Source organism: Solanum dulcamara, chromosome 2 (assembly GCF_947179165.1).
Source record: "Solanum dulcamara chromosome 2, daSolDulc1.2, whole genome shotgun sequence".
NCBI classification, from domain to species: Eukaryota; Viridiplantae; Streptophyta; class Magnoliopsida; order Solanales; family Solanaceae; genus Solanum; species Solanum dulcamara.
The window spans coordinates 75,545,593-75,559,217 of NC_077238.1; the positions used below are offsets into that span (position 1 = coordinate 75,545,593).

General features: G+C 36.7%; 1 pseudogene; it reads left to right on the forward strand.

The window, feature by feature from the left end:
- Window positions 1–832: 832 nt before the first annotated feature.
- On the forward strand, window positions 833–3,109 carry LOC129873100 (amino acid permease 3-like; annotated as a pseudogene).
- The last annotated feature ends 10,516 nt before the right edge of the window (window positions 3,110–13,625 follow it).

Below are 13,625 nucleotides of genomic sequence, written 5' to 3' on the forward strand. Positions count from 1 at the left end.
ACCACTCCTAAACCATCCCAGTTGATGCATCACATCCACCTTTATAATAAGTGAAGATGAACTTTCAAAATTGGGATACATCACTCCTAACTGCATTATGAATTTAACTAAAACTCCGAAAATCACAAAGTTCGAAACAACAACAAACTAAGAAAATACAAATAAACAAATTGAAAATGCTATCAGTTAAATAATATATTGGTAGAATGACATACCGGATATAGACTCTCCGGCAGAACCGTATTTTTGCACAATCGATTTCGAGTTTTTGGATTCTTCTCCTGAGCAACTGTAGGTCTTACTTTCTTTGACTGAAATTGAGAAGGTAAATCCTCAAAATCATCATTATTGTCAACAACTTTCTTAGATGTCGATGCAATATCAACTCATTTTCTTTTCGATTTAGATTTAGAACTCAACTCAGTGGTTTTTTTCTTTTACTTCTACCGCCCTTTTTCTTCACATGTATTGCTTAAAAATTTTGATTAACCTCACCACCAACTTCTTCTGGAGATTGATTTGCAGAAATTCTCAAACTAAAAGTAGGACCGCTATTCACTTCACCACCATCGGTTGAATCAACAATTCGAATTCGTGAGCTTCTTCTATGAGATTTCTGACCTTCCATTACAATTGTAGACCTAAAACCTTTGAATTCCATCTGAAACAAACAAAAAGATGAAGGAATAAGGAAAGAATGAAGAAGCCCTAAGAGAAGAGAAAGAGAGAGCTAGAAAAATGAAGAAAAAGCCCTAAGAGAAAGAGAGAGATAATGACACAATTAATTAATTTTTTCGTTTTTATTTACACAAAAAATAGCCAAAAAGAGGCCATGGGCTGAAGACTACAAGGCTCAATTCAGCCCAAGGCCTTTTTTGCTTTCTTTCCTTTTCTTTTTCATTTTTCCTTTGCAGTTTTGATTTTTTTAAAAAAATAAATTTATTTTGCTGTGTTTTTTTAAATAAAAAAATATCCTCTTTTTTTTCAAAACTTTTTTCATGGATTTTTTTTTCATCTATCAATATTGTATAAATTGTGTAAAAACAACACAAACAATTATGTAGTGTATATGTAATGTATCGATTTTTTATAAATAGTTATGAAATGTATCGATATTGTATAAATAGTTATGTAGTGGATATGTAATGTATCGATAATTACGCGATCCATCAGGGATAAGTGAAATCATCCGAGCCAACTCAGAACACAGCCTTCCTAGAATCATCTTGTGTACCCTTTTTATCGAAATGTCATAAAAAAACATACATCATTTCTACAGAAAGATATCTTGTTTCTTCTCCCAACTTATCATTTTCACCAATTGTAAGTTGTAACCATTGCATCATTTCTACAGAGAGGTCTAATTGTTTCCATATCCATGGTCACCATGCTGCTTGCAATGTTTCAAGCACACCATACATGATCATGTTTGGAGTCATGGAAATTATCGTCACAAATCCCGGATTTTGATCAGATTTCGTGGCTTTCTATTGCAGCTGCTGTTATGTCCCGGATTTTGATCATGTTTAGGAGTTGCTAAAGTTGCTGAAACAGGAAAAATACAAGGAAGTCTAATTGGGGTTAGCGCTAGAACGGCTGAAATGCACAAGATTTGGAAAAGCTTTCAAGCTCTTGGTGCTATAGCTTTTGCTTATTCTTTTTCCCTTGTCCTTATTGAGATTCAGGATACACTCAAATCAGCATGTTGGGTTTAAGTGAAGTGTAAATGGGAAATAAGAATTGAAAAATGTGGGGAACCAAATAAAGGAAAAATGAAAAGTTATTTCTCCGTCATTGGTAGAAGAAAAGAAATGTTTTGTCCTTTTATAAGAAAACACTTCCTTTAACTCATAAAGGGTTAAATAGAGTGTGCTCCCTCGCGCCTTAGTCATCGTCGCTCGCTCGACTTCGGCTTCGATAAATGATTGATTGATAATTTTTTAGACAAAATTTATTTATTAATCTCATTAATTGATTTCCTTTTTCTGAATATTAATTCGGAATTATTGATTATTATTAATTAATTAATTCACAGAATAATTTTAATTAATTAATTCACAGAATTAACTAAATAACCAAATTAACTAAAATGAGATTTATTTAAATTTCGCGAAAATTTTTCGGAAAGAACCTGTTCCTTCGAAAAGACATTTCTTTTCCAAAAGATACTATACCCATTCTGAACAGATGAGACTGTTCTGAATAGGCATATTCAAATGCTTTGTTGGCTATAAATAGAAAGGCCTCCTCTCAGTTTTTAAAATCGTTTTTCCTCTTCTGTATATATTTTCTTAAAAATAAAGTTGTGTCTTTATGTGATTACATTGCTATTTTCTGAGTTCACTGAAATTATCGAAGTTTGAGGTACCGCTACTTCTTTAATATTCTATCCATTTTACCCTGGGAGGAAATAATTCATAACCTCGGGTACAGTGAGGGGTTAAATTCCTTAAGGACACATACTGAATTCTGTGGACTCGGATACTGTTTTACTTTTCATCTTTACTTGGAGTTAACAAAGCAAAGACGATGAAGAAGGCAACGCTAATAAGTGTGGCAGTAGCAACTGTTTTCTACATGCTCTGTGGCTGCTTTGGCTATGCAGCATTTGGAGACCAATCCCCTCGAAACCTATTGACTGGATTTGGATTCTACAAACCTATATTGGCTTCTGGACATAGCAAACGTGGCCACCGTCGTCCTCCTAGTGAGTACATACCAAGTTTTCTGCCAACCCCTTTTTGCCTTTGTTGAAAAAACAGCAGCTGCATGGTACCCTGACAGCAAAATCATCATGAAAGAGATAGATATCCCAATCCCTGGCTGTAAGCCCTTCAAGCTCAACTTTTTCCGTCTGGTTTGGAGGACCATTTTCGTGATCACCACCATAGTCATTTCTATGCTGATGCCATTCTTTAACGACGTCGTTGGCATTCTTGGAGCCTTTGGATTTTGTCCACTTACAGCCTACTTCCCAGTAAAAATGTACATTGTGCAAAAGAATATTCCCAGATGGAGTGGAAGTTGGATTTGCCTTGAACTACTTAGTGGAGCTTGCCTTGTTATCTCAATTGCTGCAGCTGTTGGTTCTTTAAATCCTCATCTTTAGTAAGGTGTCTCAAACTCCTGATTACAGATATTGGGTCAGCTGATTAATCAGAGAGTATTCGTGTTTCTCTACATTTAAACCATTTGTGCAACAATTGTACTGTTAGTCCTCCGATATTAAGATTAGTAAACCAGAAATACTAAATATGAAAAATAAAACAGTATCTGAGTCCACAGAATTCACTGTGTGTCCTTAAGGAATTTAATCCCCTAGTGTATCCAAGGTTATGGATTATTTCCTCCCAGGATAAAACGGATAAAACATTAAAAAAGTAGAGGTACCTCAAATTTCGATAATATCAGCGAACTCAGAAAAACAACAACGTAGTCACACAAACACAAAACTTTGTTTGTAAGAAAATATATGCAGAACAGAAAAAAAAATTCAATGTCGAAAACTGAGAGGAGACCTCTCTATTTATAGCCAACAATGAGTTAGAATATATCTGTTCAGAACAGTCTCATCTGTTTGGAATAGGCATAGTGTCTCGGAATAGGCATAGTGTCTTTTGGGAAGGAAGTGTCTTTTCGGAAGGAACAGGTCCTTCCGAAACATTTTCGCAAAATTTAAACTAAAATCCCATTTTAGTTATTTCGTTTTTTAGTTAATTCCGCCAATTTAATTAATTCAAATTAATCCGCGAATTAATTAATTAATTAATAATCAATAATTTTGAATTAATACTCAAAAAAAGGAAATCAAATAATGAGATTAATAAATAAATTTTGTCTAAAAAATTATCAATCAATCATATGTCGATGCCGAAACCGAGCGACGACGACGGCGACGGCACGAGGGGGCACCTTCTTCTCAACACTTTATGAGACTTATAAGGACAAGACATTTCCTTTCTTCTACCAATGAGAGAGAAATGGTTTTTCATTTTTTCCTTTTCCGATTCTTCTTTTTCATTCTTTCCTATTTACACTCTACTTAAACCCAACACAATCCATTTAAAACAGCCAAGCAATTCTAGACGACTAACCAATAAGAAAAGATGAATAAATGTATTACTACCTGATAGGAACTTTGATACGATGTCGTTCTGTGTTGTGATTTTCTTCGTTGATTTGTTCCAAGTGTTGGAATAGTTTTGTTAGCAGTGATAGAAGACAGTGGTGGATGCAGGATTTTAATTTAGGGGGTTCAATATATAAAGAAAGGAAATAAGCAAAGAAAAATTAAAGCAGACGTTTGCTAAATTTTAACTCGCCTTATTTGTCCTTTTAATATTTCTTTCCATTTTTCTCTACACCGTCCAGCCTTTTTTAAAAAATATTATTTTTTTAACTTTCACTTTGCACTGTCCTACTTTATTTTAAACTTTCTATTTTTTCTTTTAAATTAATGCCCCACAAAAGATAAGTTTCTTAAAAAAGTGTGTATTGAATTATTAATATCATAATATATTTTTTTGAAATTGATAAAGAAAATAAAAAATATTATGATATTAATAATTTTATATTTACACTTTTTTTAAAATAATATATTTTTAGTACTCAATAATAATAGTAATAATAACAAAAGATGTTCAACAACATTAATATATTAATATGTAGAATGATAAAAATATAGTTGAAAAGAACTCATTATGTAACTCGATAAATAATATATAAAATTTAACAAAACGAGATATGCATAGTGTGTTATTTCTTTTCTTTTGGTGGAAAAGTGTGTTAATATTGAAAATCAGTTAGAAATTATAGAAATCTAGTTAGGGCTTATATGTGAGCATGAAAAAGAGAGAATAGGAATATTTTTCATTCCAATTACATAAAAAAATATAAAAAATATTTTAAATACAATATTTAAACTTAAGAAAAATAAAAAAACAATTAAGTAAATAACAAATATACACAAATGGGCTAACTACTTTTTGTCTACCCAGCCACAATTGCTCATTTGAGAGTGAGAAAGCTCAAGCCCAACAACATATCCAAAACCCAAAATGCACATTAAATAGAAAAGGGAGTGAGAAACTTTTAAAATATTTCAAAAAAAGAATTGAGCTAGAATCAAACTCACGACCTTAGTTATAAATTGAACCCCCTTGACCGCTAAGCCATTCTTTTCAATTGTACTAAGGGGGTTCATTAAAGGGTATATATCCATAATATTCAAATTTAACATTCTATATACAACGTAATTTTTCGATTGAGGGGGTTCGGGTGAACCCCCTCACTCCCATGTAGATCCGCCCCCGATAGAAGATATGAAATACTAAGCTATTTATTGAGATTGGTTTGATTTTTTATTCTAGCTTTAGCAATCCCGACATTATAGTGATATTATTTGTCCATACTTCAGGTAAGATAACAATCTCTGAATTATTGTCCCTAGCTTAAACGCCAAAATGACACATTTATCCCTCTTCTAATTAAAAAATAATAGTAATAATTTTCTTTGTTCCCCACTCAAAGTTGGAATAGAAATTAAAACTTAATTTGTACTCTTATAAATACACGTGTTAATGCCTCTCTTTTTTTCCACGGTTTCTTCAATGTCTGATCAAAAGCCGTTGCTTAGCATGAAGAAGACCTTCGTTTACAATTTCTTTCCATCAAAACAAGAAGAAGAAGCTTGCAAACTCAACAACATTCCACAGGTAGTGACTCAAGAACTAATTGAGATAAGGGACTTATACCCTGCCCCAAAAACGATCTGGAAAACCCGTGGTAGATTAAGAAAAAGATTGCCCATGACGAGATCGTTCTAGGAATGCTGGTGATTCCCTTTTACGAGATGTTTGAGTACATTCTTCGATACTGGACTATGGAAATAGCCAAAAGTTTGATGGAGAAGGGGTGTGGGGTGCGTGTTGACGTGTGGGATGTAACTGAGGAGAATGTCCCTAAGAAGTATGAAGGTGGAAGTGTTTTCTTAAGGAGGTTGTACAATGATGACTATTCTTTTTCGTGCATAGAGTTGTTCAACAATCACGGATTACGCGTTGGTGATGAAATTGGGCTTTATTGGGATACTAGATCTTCAAGTTTTGATGTTCAAATTACTTTCTTAGGTTCGCGCTTACTAAAAAGGTCAAAGAATTTAGGACAAAAAACAACATACTATCAGTCTTCTGTTTAGTATTACTTTCATATAATTGTAATAGCTGAAGATTTGATTCTGAAATTGGAATATTTGCACTATGGAGTATGATGATTTTTGAAGTTCCCAATTTAGTCTGCCTGATCCCCTTCCTGTACTTGTATTATTATAGTGCTTTAAAAGTCAGGTAAGTAAGATAGGGGTGTTCTAATATGAGAACAATGTAGTTGAGGCCTTAGGGGTTTTGTGAGCACCCAATAGTTTAGGTATGAAATTTCGCAAAGCCCTCATTGTTGTTAGCATGTGAAATAAGCATCTGCTAATAGATGATCAGTTTCTAGTTTCATGTTCTTCTGTAACTGAAAAGGGACATCCTCACTAGAAGAGACTTCATTTCATTGGCAAAACAATGACCGAAAAGTGTTTAAGGATCTGATCATCCAGGTATGCACAATCCTTTAGTCTAAATTTTATACAAAACATTTATATAAAAAGCGGCAAAATTAAAAACCTGCGCTCTAAATGATTACCCCTCTTTCAAAAACAAACAACCGTCGTTTTCAAAACATCCCAAGCACTCTCTCCCACACATGAAACCTTTTATCTTCCTCTTAATCACTAAACAAACCCTTCCCATGCTACACAGTCTTCATCCAAACCAAATTAAAAACCCAAAAATCTCTCTCCTTCTCCAAAAACATCAGCATCAATGGCATCCTCACACTCTAAAGAATTCACACCCCTCGTCGACACTATGATGATGAAGAATATGACTCGTTTATGACTCAGGGGGAACGACTCTCTCTCTCTCCATCACCCACACTCCCATTCTCTCTTCCAAAATCACCATTGGTCAGTACTACATCACCACCGCTTTCCCTCATACCCCAAAAATCTGACTCTCTGAACTATTCGTGGACATCTGAAGAACTAGAAACGTACGTTCCCCTCTCTCACTACTTCAAAACCCTCCTCTCTTGATGATGTCAAAGTTGACAGCGACAATGACATAGTTCTAAACCCTAAATACACACGAACAGAGTCTGTTCCAATCCCTGGTACCAGGAAGAACAGTGTCATCAAACCACCGATTAAACCAAGATCCAGACAATCTATGTCTTCCACACCCTCCCAATCTCTTCCCCCACATGTACCCTTCACTAGAAAAAGGGCTGCTGAAGCCCAACTGGAAGCAGAGAAACGCAGGGTTCGTGTTGCTAAGGGAAAGAAGAAAATTGGGGGTGATAGCCGATTGATGTTGACCAAGAGGATGAGTAAGAGGAAGTCTGCACTCCCCTGTTTGATTGACTTTGTTTTCATAGGTGGGATCATCTGTCTAGGATCTTAAACCCAGTGTTGTATAAAGAAGAGGTGGTTGAGTTTTATGCTAATTTGAAGATATTTGATGAGCTGGTGGTAAGTAGTAAGGTTAAGGGAGTTGAACTTGTGTTTGATCATGTCAAGTTTGGTGAATTTTAGTTGTTCCTTCAGAGGAGTTGGAAGAGTACGTATGGAAACATGATGAGGATTGCTTGCTCACAAGCAAATTCTCATAAGGGGAAGAGAAGAGGGTAGCTAGGAATGCTCTTAAGGAGGAGATGTCTCCTGATCACAAACTCTTGCTTGAGATTGTGAATAAGGAGATACTACCATGGGGTGGGAGGAGACATGAGGCCAGAATTAGGGACATGGACATAATGAATGCTCTTGATTTGAATGAAAGGGTTAAATTCCCTACACTAATGATAAAACACATGGGAAAAGTGATATCTCCTAAAACTGGACCACATGGGTTGGCTTATGACTTCTTGTTAACTGAGGTATTTAAAAGTTTTAGGGTCCTATTGGGAAAAGGGATGGTAGGAACTAACAATGACAGAATCACTCCTTCAACATTGGAAGAATGTGATTGTACTTCAGCTCCCCTTCTCAAGAAGAAGAGTTCCAGCCCTATGACACAATCTTTTCTGGATTTAAAGGATGCCCTAAAGGAGATTGCTCAGTTGAAAGAAGAAAATGCAGGGTTAAGGGAGTGCTTGGTAGCTTCACAAGCTCAGGTTGACTCTCTCAAGACTGAAATGATTGATCAACAAAACAAACATGTGTAGAACATTCAGTCCTTGATGGATCTGCTTCTAAGACCCAAGTCCTCCTCCTGATCCCTCCTTGTCTCCCACTGATGTTTCCATAACCCCATCTATGTTTTAGTCACTCATTCCTAGTTCTCAATTTCAGACAATTTAAAGTTTTTTTGTAAATATTTTGGCTATTTTGTTTAGGGCCACATTGTGGCTTAACATTGTGCCTACATGGAGTAGGTTGGATGCTTTACCTTCTCTGTTTGTTTTTTTTTGCTAATGGGATAGATGTTCCTGTTTCTAATCTATGCTTCCTCATGCTATGGGTCTGTTTATTGCATGTTACTTTTTTAATGATGTCAAAAGAGGGAAGATGCTTACTGATGTTGTGCTTACAAATGGAATCTGATTATGTGCTAATGCTTTGTTGATGCTTTACTATTGCTGATTATGTGCTGATGCGTACAAATGAACAAATGAATATTCAAACTCTGAATTTGCAAGTTGTTACAAGCTTTTGCTTTTTACAAAAATCTGGATGTATGTTTGCCATCTTCAAAAAGGGGGAAATTGAAGAGTAGAAGGCATAGGTGTCACACAAAGTTTTGGTGAGGAAAAGTCTATTTTTGGTAAATCTGACAAAACAAGGAAACAATATTGGTATCCAACTAGGAAATGATTATTTCCTCCTATCAGAGTTTGTGTCCAACTAGGAGAAGTTTGTCGAGATCCTGCATCTATATAAGGCATGAAGTTGGACGAGGTCGATACTCTTTGCATGCATAAAGATTCAATTGTGTTCAAAGGCATTAAGCAAATCAAGCAAAGTTGTTCTTCAAAGAAAGTAGAGTTAGGTTGTTTTATTCTTGTTTGAGAGTTCTTTGTGACAAGGAGTGAGTTTGACTTCTTGTGGGAATTGTGATTCTTATAAACAATTCATAAAACTGAGTTTTCAGTAAATTGAAGATGTGGCTGTTACTCCTTTTGCTAGGAGGTTTTCCACAAGAAAATCATTGTATTCTTTATTTAGTTTTTTGTTTTTTATTGAAACATCGCAGTAAGAACCTGATTCCTAAGATAGTTGAGGGTATCAACTCTCTTTAAGAAATTTTGTCAGACACCACCATTAAATCCAAATTACTAAGGAAATGGAGTAGCATGAATGAAAAACTAAGTCAAATTTTCTATCAAGATGAACCTTTGATGATCTTGCAAACGACTCGGCTTGCAGCTCAGCACGTTCACTCTAACGTTAGGTAAGTGAAGTGGTCATGTTAGACAAAAGCAAATAACACTTTTAAGCTAAAGAAAATGACTATGCAAATCTTAACACCTGTAAATCCACACAAAATGTCCAACTCTTACCTGGAGGAGTTCAAGTAGTTTGCTCACGATTGTTCCCGAGAGAGGTTCTACGTGAAAGTCAAGAATGGCTGCCAATCAAATGAAAGTCAAGAATGGCTGCCAATCAAGAATGGCTGCCAATCTGAAATGAAAAGAATGAAAGTCAAGAATGGCTGCCAATCAAGAATGGCTGCCAATCTGCAATGAAAAGAATGAAAGTCAAGAATGGCTGCAAGCAGAAAAATGTATACGCGTTTTCATCCTCCTATAAATAGAGGGCTTCCTGCCCTCATTTATATCATCCCAGAAAGAGAGAGTAAAAATACAAAGAGAGTTATACACCAAGATAAATATTTTAGTCTTGAGTGTCTTCTTTAGTAGTTGTTCCTTTTACAAGAGAGAAGTGTTTATTGTTGTTTTCTCCTTGTATTTGAGAGCTGTGTACTCCATATTTTATAGTGAGGTCCTTCTACCCCGTGGTTTTTCCCTTCTATAATTTAGAGGGGTTTCCACGTAAAATTCTCGTGTCCAATTTATTTTTATTATTTTCATCATATCAAACTTTAGTTGTGGTGCTTCCTCCCCCCAACAGTGGTATCAGAGCCCTCGGTTATTCTGTCTATTTTATGCGAAGATACTATCTGTGAATAGTAACTTTTCGTGAATAGTAAAATTCGGTGAATAGTACTATTCACGTGAATAGTAAATTTCGGTGATGGTACAGTTTGTCACGACTGTTCGCAAAAATATTCAGAAACGATCTAGAAGGGTGTGAAGCAAATAACAATATCGAGTACAACAAAGTTTGATGTTGAAAAATTCAATGGGACTAATTTCTCATTGTGGAAAATGAAAATAAAAGCGATATTGAGAAAAGACAATTGCTTAGCTGCAATTGATGGCAGACCCACAGACTTTGTTGATGACAGCAAGTGGAACGACATAGACAGCAACACAGTTGCTGATCTACACTTGGCACTAGCTGATCAAGTGTTGTCTAGTGTAGCGGAAAAGCGGACGGCGAAGGAAATATGGGATACCCTTACAGGGTTGTATGAGGCCAAGTCTTTGCATAATAAAATCTTCTTAAAAAGAAGATTGTATACTCTTCGAATGGCAGAGTCCATGTCAGTTACTGAACATATCAATACTTTGAATACTCTGTTTTCGCAACTTACAACAATGGGTTGCAAAATAGAGTGGACTGAACGTGCGGAGCTTCTATTTCAAAGTCTGCCTGACTCGTATGATCAACTCATCATCAACCTGACGAACAATACAGACAGTCTAGTTTTCGATGAAATTGCAGCTGCTGTCTTGGAAGAAGAAAATCGGCACAAAAATAAGGAAGACAGATAAGCAAGTTCGCAGCAAGCTGAAGCTTTGATGATGGTGAGAGGAAGACCAACGGAACGTGGCCCCAGTGGGAGTCACAATCATGGTAGATCTCAATCAAGGAGTAAGAAGAATATCAAGTGCTACAACTGTGGCAAGAAAGGGCACTTCAAGAAAGATTATCGGTTCAAGAAGAAGAGTGAACACCCTGAGCCATCAAATGCTCAAGGGAATGTTGCATGTACCTCGGATGATGGCGATATTTTATGCAGTGAGGCAATATCAAATAATGAAGGCAGAAAACGTTTTGCTGATGTCTGGATCATGGACACAGGAGCAACATGGCACATGACTTCCAGGAGAGAATGGTTCCATCAATATAATCCTATCTCAGGAGGATCTGTGTTCATGGGAAACGATCATGCTTTGGATGTTATTGGTATTGGGTCCATCAAAATAAAGATGTATGATGGCACGGTTCGCACCATCCAGGAGGTACGACATGTAAAAGACTTGAAGAAGAATCTATTGTCTTTAGGACAACTAGATGATAATGGATGTTCATATAAGACTCAGGGTGGAGTCATGAGAATATCCAAAGGAGCGCTTGTAGTGATGAAAGCAGAAAAACTTGCTGCAAATCTATATGTGCTTAAAGGTGAAACACACCAAGAAGGAGAAGCATCAACCGCGTCAGCAAGTTCACTTGAAGAATCAACGATGATGTGGCATCGTAAACTTGGCCATATGTCGGAACGAGGTTTGAAGATTCTTGCTGAGCAAAAACTTCTTCCAGGGCTCAAAAAGGTTTCACTACCCTTTTGTGAGCATTGTGTTACCAGTAAGCAAAATAGACTGAAGTTTAGCAGTTCCTCTGCTAAAAGCAAGGAAATACTAGATCTGGTTCACTCTGATGTCTGGCAAGCACCGATAGAGTCTCTAGGAGGAGCGAAATATTTCGTGTCATTTATCGACAATTACTCCAGGAGAAGTTGGGTGTATCCAATCAAGAGGAAGGCAGATGTTTTTTCAGTTTTCAAAGAATTCAAAGCGCGGGTGGAACTTGAATCTGAGAAAAAGATCAAGTGTTTGAGGACAGATAATGGAGGAGAATACACTGGTGATGAATTTAATAACTTCTGTAAACAAGAAGGTATTAAACGGCAGTTCACGGTGTCATATACTCCACAACAAAATGGAGTAGCAGAGCGGATGAACAGAACCTTGTTGGAACGGACAAGAGCTATGTTGGCAACTGCAGGGTTGGAAAAACCATTCTGGGCAGAAGCAGTCAAAACCGTCTGTTATGTGATCAATCGGTCACCATCAACCGCAATTGATCTGAAAACGCCAATGGAGATGTGGACAGGAAAACCAGCTGATTATTCTCGCTTACATATGTTCGGAAGTCCTGCTTATGTTATGTACAACACCCAAGAAAAATCAAAGTTGGATCCAAAATCCAGGGAATGCATTTTCTTAGGGTATGCTGATGGAGTCAAGGGGTATCGCTTGTGGGATCCCACAGCCCGCAAGGTGGTAATCAGCAGGGATGTTGTATTTGTTGAAAACAAGATACAAGCAAAAGAAGGTAGCACTTCAAAAGAAAAATCAGAGACTACTACAGTTGAAGTTGAAGAAATAGAAGAAGTTCCAGTTTCTTCTGAAGCAGCACCAGAGCAAGAAGAACAAGAGCAAGCTGAGATCGAAACTCCAGGAGTTCGACGGTCAACTAGGGAGAGAAGAGAACCAGCTTGGCACTCAGATTATTCTATGGAGAGTAATATTGCATACTGTCTACTAACAGAAGATGGAGAGCCTTCAACTTTTCACGAGGCTATGAAAGGCCAAGAATCATCTCTGTGGGTGGCAACAATGCAAGAAGAAATTGAAGCTCTTCATAAAAATAAAACATGGGATCTTGTTCAATTACCACAAGGAAGGAAGGCCATTGGAAACAAATGGGTCTACAAGATCAAATGCAATGGTAATGACCAAGTGGAGAGGTATCGTGCAAGATTGGTGGTGAAAGGATTCGCTCAGAAAGAAGGTATCGACTTCAATGAGATATTTTCTCCAGTGGTTCGACTCACAACAATTCGAGTGGTCCTGGCGATGTGTGCTACATTTGACTTGTACTTGGAGCAGTTAGATGTCAAAACTGCATTTCTTCATGGAGAGCTTGAAGAAGAAATTTATATGCTCCAACCAGAAGGTTTTGAAGAACATGGAAAAGAGAACTTGGTTTGCAGGTTGAACAAATCTCTATACGGTCTCAAACAGGCGCCGAGATGTTGGTATAAGAGATTTGATTCCTTCATTATATGCCTTGGATACAACAGACATAGTTCAGATCCTTGTGTTTATTACAAGAGATTTGGTGATGAAGATTTTGTTATTTTGCTGTTGTATGTTGACGATATGTTGGTAGTAGGCCCCAACAAAGATCGTCTCACAAATTTAAAGGCACAGTTGGCTAGGGAGTTTGAAATGAAGGACTTGGGACCAGCAAACAAGATTCTAGGGATGCAAATTCACCGAGACAGAAATAATAGGAAGATTTGGCTTTCTCAAAAGAACTACTTGAAGAAAATCTTGAGACGCTTCAAGATGCAAGACTGTAAGTCAATTTCTACCCCACTTCCTATTAATTTCAAGTTATCCTCAAGTATGAGTCCTAGCAATGAAGCAGAGAGGATGGAGATGTCTCG